The 7,507-nt window shown below is 36.3% G+C and overlaps 1 protein-coding gene and 1 pseudogene across 1 annotated transcript in view; both read left to right on the forward strand.

Annotated features, from left to right (window-relative positions):
- PIK3C2G (phosphatidylinositol-4-phosphate 3-kinase, catalytic subunit type 2 gamma) overlaps window positions 1-7,507 on the forward strand; it is a gene marked incomplete at its 5' end in the record, with an annotated part of 147,567 nt that overhangs the window by 111,760 nt on the left and 28,300 nt on the right. The gene's annotated exons all lie outside the window — the stretch shown is intronic.
- On the forward strand, window positions 5,929-7,021 carry LOC103594582 (annotated as a pseudogene).

The following is a 7,507-nucleotide window of genomic DNA, read 5'->3' on the forward strand; positions in this document are numbered from 1 at the left end:
CACCGCGCTCAGCCAGTGAGCGGGAACTGGTCTTCATAAGGGATCTGAACCCTCGGCAGGAGCGCTGCCGCGCTCCCAAGCGGCGCACTCTCCAGTGCGCCACCCGGCCGGCCCAACAACATTGATTTTCAATAATTGTGTAGAATGCATGGTGGTTAAATCAGTATAGTTGGCTTATTCATCATTACAATACACAACCATCCTTTGCGTCCAATGACCAATTCCTCATTAGCCCCCCTTCCTCTCCCCCACCCATCCCCTTTTCCACCTCTAGTTTTCTAAAAGTTCAGCATATTACTATGATTGTTGTTTCTTTCTTTCTTTCTCTCTGTCTCTCTTTTTTGTTCATTAGTTTATTTATGGATTCAGTTCCTAGTTATGAGTGAAAGCATATGGTATTTCTTTCTGTACTTGGGTTTTTCACTTAGGATAATTTTCTCCAGACTCATCCACATTGTTGCAAATGGTAGAATTTCATTCTTTTTTATGGCTGAATAGTATTCCATTGTGTATATGTACCACAATTTTCTTATACAGTCATCCATCAATGGACATTTAGGTAGGTTCCATTGCCTAGCTACTGTAAATAGAGCTGCAACAAACATGTGAGTGCAGGTATCCCTTCAACCTTATGTTTTCCAGTCCTCTGGATATATTCCTAGGAGTAGGATTGCTGAATCAAATGGAATTTTTAAATATACCACATGAGCATGATGGCAGACTGTAGATAGCAGAAGTGTCAATGAACTCAAAGACAGATAAATAAAAACTATGCAATCTAAAGGAGATAGGAGATTGAAGAAAAGGAGCAGTGCCTTGGGACCTGTGGGACAATGTCTGTGATAGACACAAAGATGCAATTCCCAGTTCCCCCTTCAAAAAAGGATTTAAAATTCAGCTTCAGGGAACATGATCATTACACAGCCTCCAGTGCTCAGCTCTTTCGGGGCCTGCCTTACCTACAGAGAGCTGCCTTGCATGATTCTGTTTTAAGCATCTTGCACATGGTGACTGAGTAAGGCAGAGGTGGGAAGCCCAGCATGGGTAATATTAACTCCAGAGCTCCCTGTTGTTTGGGCCCACGTTTGTCTGCATGCATCTCAGTTCAACTCTTCCCTGCCCAATTAAACTCCTTCCTTCCATTCATGTAGATCAGTCACTAATAAACCTTTTGTATTACAATTAAAAAAAAAAAAAACTTCTTTATACTTTATTTTCAACATTTCAACTCATTCTTTTCTGTGTGTATCATCAAATCGTTTTAGTTTCTCTTTACTTTTGTTATTCTCAAAATCCCATTTAATTAATTTAATAAATTTATTAATTTAATCCTATTCTCTATTAATTCACCATGGATTATTTTGTTTAACTGCTACAATATTCCTTTCTTTATTTTCTTCTTCCTCAAATCACTCTTGCACAAAACATCCTAAAATTCCATTTTCACCATATTAATAAAAATTCTAAGAGTCTTTATAAATTTCAAATTTCATATCCTAATACCTAAGGTTCTGCACAATCTAGCTGTAACCCACCTTTTATATTCCCCCCAACACAAAGCTGACTATGTCATACTCCTGTTTACCTTCCATATCCAACGCAACCTTCCAGGCCCAGCTCCAACCTCTCATCCTCCCTGAAGATCCTGGGTCTCTTGTTTCTGGTGATCTTTCCCTCCTTTGGGAACTTATCACACTTACTGTTCACACAGTCCATTTGATATTCACTGCCTTATCTCAGCTCTTGAAACTTTAATAATTTTAGTTCATCCTGTAGTTTCAATTGTATTGAAAATTTACTGGATATAAAAAACTTGGAAAATATATGTTGTATACTCTGCAGTGTTTAGCACAATACCATATATTTAATATACAGTTGTTAAATAAGCAAATGTTTGCTTATGTGTCAATCACTGTGAAAAATATCCAAAATCCAAAGCAGTTAAATCTAAGTTATATTTATAAATCAATAGCTTTTCTCTGTGCATCCTGCTGTCTACAATACTTGATACTAAACTGAAAAGAGTCAAGTGTCAAATGTTTGATCTTAACATCGTCTCACTTAGAAATAACATAAATCATATCGAGGACTACTTTTTTTAATGTTCAAGCACTCTGGACACTCTCCTTCTCTTGAGATGACATAGCCATCAAGGTATAGGTCTCCACATGACTGAAATTTCATTTAATCGCTCTCTGTTCTTTTCTGACAGTCATGTTCCCTAATCTCTATCCTTTCTTGTAAATCTCCCTCAATTATACATTCTGACCTAAAAAAAATGAAAGCTAAGAGAGAAGAGACAATAGAAAAATGTTAAAAGATTGATGAAGAAGTAAAGACTTATACAAAATAGCAAGAAGCTGAAAGTTTTAATTTTATAAAATTGTTTTAAAAGAGGCTTTCATTTCATTTAGGACTATATTTTAAATAAGCAAAAAAATTGTAAAATGTTATTAAATAATTATGTTTCAGGGGTTTCAAAAACTTTTACCCAATATATTAAAGTACTCTTCATTAACAACAACTACTAAAATATAAATTCTGGGAGTCATGCAATGTTTGAGTCAAAAAAACCCCAATGTATCACAGATAGGTCTTCATGCTGACATAAAAATTCAGCTTCTCCCATCCTGTCTCTTTAGCCTACTGAGTGCCAGAATCCTCTTTCTCCTACTTCTGCATTCTGTTTTCCTCCAGGAGAGATTTATATGACTTGTGGAAGCAGTCTACATCTAGTAACTGCCTATCTCAGTTGTTCGTTCCTGCAAAAATTTCTTAAGTATCCATACAGAAAGACTACCTCAAAACAAGTAATACTTGCCATTCAACTTATTGGAACCCTGAAAATGAACATATTCAGGTATATTCCTTCCTTCTGAAGCATGACTGTCACATAAGTGTTAAGAACTATAGGCTCCCTGACTTTTCCAGGCTTTTCATCTTAGATTTACTTCCTTTCTATGAATACCATCAAAAGCTATTTTGCCTATACAGTGTATGTCAAGAACTGTCGGGCACTTTTAGATATATTTCACCAAAAGACAGTTAGAAAATTTTGTACCCATATTCACAAAATAGCAAGCACACATTCAGCAAGTTTAACTCTTTGTCCAAGACCTCACAACTAAAGGCTGAAATCCAAAGCCTTCTAAATTATGAGCTATTTCTTGTTCTAGATTTTAACATTAGCATTCTATTATTCTACTAATGTGCCCTTAGGCTGTACTTGTTCCTGTCAGACACTTCCCAGAAAGACTCTTAAAATGGGTGTCTGGCCCATTAAAAGTAATTTCCCACCAGAGACCTAAGCATCTTCTTGTGTGCCCATGAAATATCCCTGTCTAGTGACTGCATTATACTTAGCACACCCTCTAAAACCTAATCATTACTTAGTTAAAGGGAAGAGGATAAAAAGAAATGATATTACTCACTGTGTGAACCCTTTGACTTGCTGATTATAACAAGCCATTGTGTATGTACTAAGCACTAAAAATAGCTCTTGGGACTTCTGGTTGCAGCATGGGGGCACCTGACCCCTACAGCTCATCCTCATACTGTTACAACTAAAATTTCTGGAAATATATACATATTAAAAAAAACTACATGAGTAAACAAAAGCAGGCAGATTGTGGAAGGGAATCAAAACTTGGACAATCAAACATATGGATGTTTCTTCTTTTTGTTTTTAAACTCATGTGCCTGTACACCTGTGCCCTGAGGGTGGGCCCTAGTTGCAGAAAAGCAAGGTGGCAGTAGCAGTTTAGACAGCGAAAATTCCAATAGAAACTCTGTATTTCTGACTAAAGGATTCAGTAAAAGTGACCTGGGCTTGCCAGAGGGTGTAAGGAAAATCCCTGGCAGGAGAGAGACAGAGAAGAGAGTACACTAATTCTGTGTATAAATCCATTCAATTCTCAACCTAATCACTAAGCTACACTTGAGCAGGACAGACACAAACTGAAATAACAGAGGCTTTGAAAGCTGAATTGAGATTTGAACACCTGCCAACAAAATTAAGACGGAATTTATACTCCTAATTTAACTGGGTTGATTGTCTACTTAAAGAGAAAGCATCAACTTTCTCCAGAGGGTTAAATAGAACACAGAGTCTGCACAACATAAGATTAATAATATCCATAATACAATTTAAAATTACTCATACAGTAACCAGGAAAATGTGAACAATCCTCAACTGAAAAGATACTCAATAGATGACAATCCTGAGATAATCCAGATTTTGAAACTATTAAACAAAACTTTAAAATATCTATTATAACTATTCTCCATGAGGTAAGAAAATTACCACTTACAATTAATGAAATATTAGGAATTATCAGCAAGAAATAAAAATTATAAAACAGAAAAAATATAAATTTAAGAACTAAAAAATAAAATATCTAAAATGAAGAAACTTGCTAATAGACTAAAAAGAATGTAGATGACAGGGGAGTCAGTGAACTTGAAGGCAGATCAGTAGAAACTATCCAAGCTAAAGAATATGGATGGAAAAAAATGAAATAAAAAAGAACAGAATCTCAGGCATCTGTGGGAAAGTATCCAAAGAGCTAACATATCCAAAGAGCACCCAAAAGGACAGAACAGAGAAATTTAGGCAAAAAAATTTTTGAAGAAATTATAGCCAAAAACTTTCAAAATGTATTGAAAGACATAAATTTACAAATTCAAGGAGGTTGGTGAACACCAAAAAGAAAAAACTCAAAGAAAATCATGGCTTTACATATTGTAATCAAACTGTTGAAAACCAAGAACAATGAAAAAAATTTTTTGAAACAGCTAAAGAAAAACAACACTTGGCACACAAGGGAATAATGAAACTGTGTAAGCTAGAAACCATGGAGAAACAGTGGAAGCTGGAAAACAATGGAACATCTTTAAAGTGCTGAGGGAAAGGAAGTGTCAAATTAGAATTCCACAGCCAGAGAAAATACCCTCAGCAACAAAGGAGAAATAAATACATATTCTGATGAAGGAAAACAAAAAAAAATTTGCCTCAAGCAGACAAACTCTACAAACAAACATACAAAGCTAAAGATTCTTATCTCTTCTTTTCCTAGTTATTTGAAATGGAAGCAAAGGTCAATGGCTTGAGATGTTTCATCTTTTCTAATATAGGTAATTAGTGTTGTAATTTTTCCTCTGAGTACAACTGTAGCTGTTTTCCACAAATTTTGGTATGTTATGTTTTCATTTTTCTCCAGCTTATAATTCTTCTAATTCCCCTTCTGGTTTCTTCTTTGTACATGGATTATTTAGAAGTATCCTGTTTCAATTTCAAATATTTGGAAATTTTCCAGAGACTTGTTTGTTATTAATATCCAATTTAATTCTATTGTGGTCAGAGAACATACTTTGTATGATTTGAATCCTTTTAAAAGTATTGAGACTTGTTTTATGGCCGAGAACATGATACATCTTAATAAACGTTCCAAATAAAATTGAAAAGAATACATGTTCTACTTTTGTTGCATGGAGTGTTCTAAGAAAATCAATTAGGTCTTGTTGATTAATTATGTTGTTCAAATCTTCTATCATCTGTACACTAGTTTTATGAATTACTAAGAGAAGGGTGTTAAAACCTCTAACTATAACTGTGAATTTGTATAATGTTGCATGAGTATTTAAGATTATTATGTCCCATTGACTCCGTTATCACTATGGAATAAACTTCTTTATTTCTGGCAGTATTTTTTACTCTCAAATATAATTTGTTAGATAGATAATACAGCTTTCCTTTTGTTAATGTTAGCATGGTATATCTTTTTCACCCTTTTACTTTTAACTTGTTTATTTACATTTAAAGTGGATTTTTTTCCCCCTTCCATGTGCTAGTGATGAGCCAGTGCCCAGACCTGGAATCTGGCTTTAGCCTCTTTAGCTGCATCCTCCACCTCCCGCTGCCTGCGGACCATGGATCCCTCAAAAATGAGAGAGCTTCCAGCCTTCATGAACTTGTGTAAGCAGGATTTGAGCATTCTGCACACTGAGGAAATGCACTTCCTGAGAGAGTGGGTGGAGAGCATGGGAGTAAAGTACCACCTGCTACTCATAAAGTTAAATCAGAAGAAAATATCAAGGAAGAAAAAACAGATAGTAAGGAGGCAGAGGAAGACATAAAGTCAGATGAACCATCAAAGGAGGAAAGTGATCTAGAAATTGACAGTGAAGGTATGATTGAACCAGACATGGATGCCCTTCAGGAAATGGGAAATAAAAAGTAGAGATAATGGAGGAGATGATGGATCAGGCAAAGGATGAGAAAGTGGCTGTCACTGAAGCCCTAAATGATGGTGAACTACAGAAAGCCATTGATGTGTTCATGGATGTCATCAAGCTGAATCCTCGCTTGGCCATTCTGAATGCCAAGAGAGCCAGTATCTTCATCACGTTACAGAAACCAAATGCTGCCATCAGAGACTGTGACAGAGCCATTGAAGTAAATCCTGATTGAGCTCAGCCTTACAAGTGGTGAGGGAAAGCACACAGACTTCTGGGTCATTGGGAGGAAGCAGCCCATGACCTTGCCCTTGACTGTAAACTAGATTATGATGATGTTAGTGCAATGCTGAAAGAAGTTCAACCAAGGGCTCAGAAAACTGCAGAACATTGGAGAAAGTATGAGTGAAAACATGAAGAGCAAGAGATCAAAGAAAGAATGGAAAGAGTTAAGAAGACTTGAGAAGAGCATGAGAGAGCCCAGAGGGAGGAAGAAGCCAGACAACAATCAGGAGCTCAGTATGGCTCTTTTCCAGGTGGCATGCCTGGTAGTTTGCCTGGAGGAATACTTGGAATGGGAGGAGACATGCTTGGAATGACATGGATGCCTGGGCTAAATGAAATTCTTAGAGATGCCGAGCTTCTTGCAGGCATGTAGGATCCAGAAGCTATGATGGCCTTCCAAGATGTGGCCCAGAACCCAGCAAACATTTCAAAATATCAGAGCAACCCAAAGGGTTTGAATCTCATCAGTAAATTGTCAGCCAAATTTGGAGGTCAAGCATAATGCCCTTCTGACAAATAATGCCCTTGCTGAAGGAATGGATGTCCCAATAATGCAAACAGGTGTACCTCTGACCTTCTCGTCAGGAGAGCTGGGGTGCTTTGAAGAAAATCCCTACCCCTCTGTCCCAAATGCCACTGAAGCGTTTTACAGTGGTTTGTCATTAGGGTATTCATTCAGATAATGTTTTCCTTCTAGGAATTATGAACTTTAAACCCTTTTTAACTTATAAATATTTTTTTAAAAAATAAAAAATAAAGTGGATTTTTGTGTATATGATATGGATAGATGATAGATAGAGAGACAGACAGATTGATATTGTAGGGTGTAGCCAGAAATCTCTGCCACATAAATGTATCAAATCTATGATAATCTATAACTCTTTAAGTTTTCCCAAGTGCTATTGCTAAGCCAAGTTTTTCATATCCTGGATTCACAGAATGAGTTTTCCAGACTTAAAAAAACAACAACTGAGCATTCAGTCTATTA

The sequence above is a fragment of the Galeopterus variegatus genome, unplaced genomic scaffold (assembly GCF_000696425.1).
Source record: "Galeopterus variegatus unplaced genomic scaffold, G_variegatus-3.0.2 Scaffold1582, whole genome shotgun sequence".
NCBI classification, from domain to species: domain Eukaryota; kingdom Metazoa; phylum Chordata; class Mammalia; order Dermoptera; family Cynocephalidae; genus Galeopterus; species Galeopterus variegatus.